This window comes from Hipposideros armiger, unplaced genomic scaffold, assembly GCF_001890085.2.
Source record: "Hipposideros armiger isolate ML-2016 unplaced genomic scaffold, ASM189008v1 scaffold_190, whole genome shotgun sequence".
Classification (NCBI taxonomy): Eukaryota; Metazoa; Chordata; class Mammalia; order Chiroptera; family Hipposideridae; genus Hipposideros; species Hipposideros armiger.
Window position 1 is genome coordinate 1,487,415 of NW_017731540.1, and position 1,071 is coordinate 1,488,485.

The window sequence follows — 1,071 nt, forward strand, 5'->3', positions numbered from 1 at the left end:
ACCAAACCAGTATTACAAAGACTGTTACAGGGATTTGTTTTAGACAGGAAAAAAAATCAAAATTATGAATAATAAATTGGCAATAGCTACATATCTATCAACAATTACTTTCAATGTAAATGGATTAAATGCTCCAGTCAAAAGACATAGAGGGCTGAATGGATATGAAAACAAAACCCTTACATACACTGCTTACTAGAGACTCACTTCATATCAAGACACACTCAGGCAGAAAGTAAAGGGATGAAAACAAAAGTTATCTCATGAAAATGGAAACAAAAACAAAAACAAAAAGCTGGAGTAGCAATACTTATACCAGACAAAATAGACTTTAAAACAAAGGCTATAACAAGCGACAAAGAAGGACCCAGTAATACCACTTCAGGGTATTTACCTGAAGAAACCCAAATGCTACCTTGAAGGGATGTGTGTATCCATATGTTCATTGCAACATTATTTACAATAGCCAAGATATGTGGCAGCCTGGGTGTCCATCGATGGAAGGATGGATAAAGAGGAGATGGTACATATATACAATGGAATATTGCTTGGCCAAGGAAAGGAATGGGTTCTTGCCATCTGCAGCGTCATGGATGGACCTGGAGGGTATTCTGCTGAATTAAGTATGTCAGACAGAGAAAGACAGATGCAATATGATTTCACTTATATGTGGAACCTAAAGAACAAAATTAACGACTAAAACAGAAACAAACTCATAGATACAAAACACATCTTGATGGCTGCCACATGGAAGAGGGGTTGAGGGGGTAGATGAAAAAGGGGAAGGGATTAAGAAGTACATATTGGTTGTTACACAGTAGTCAAGGGGATGTGGGGCATAGCATAAGGCATATAGTTAATAATATTGTAATAACTATGTATGGTATCGGATGGGTACTAGATTTGTTGGGATGATAGATTGGGAGGGGTTGGGGAACAGGGTAAAAAAGGTGAAGGCATTAAGAAGTATACAAATTGGGGACGGCCAAGTGGCGCATTGGTTATGAGCTGGCTTGGGACGCCAGCTCTGAGCAGAAGGGCCCCGTTTCGGATCCCACATTAGGGCCAGTG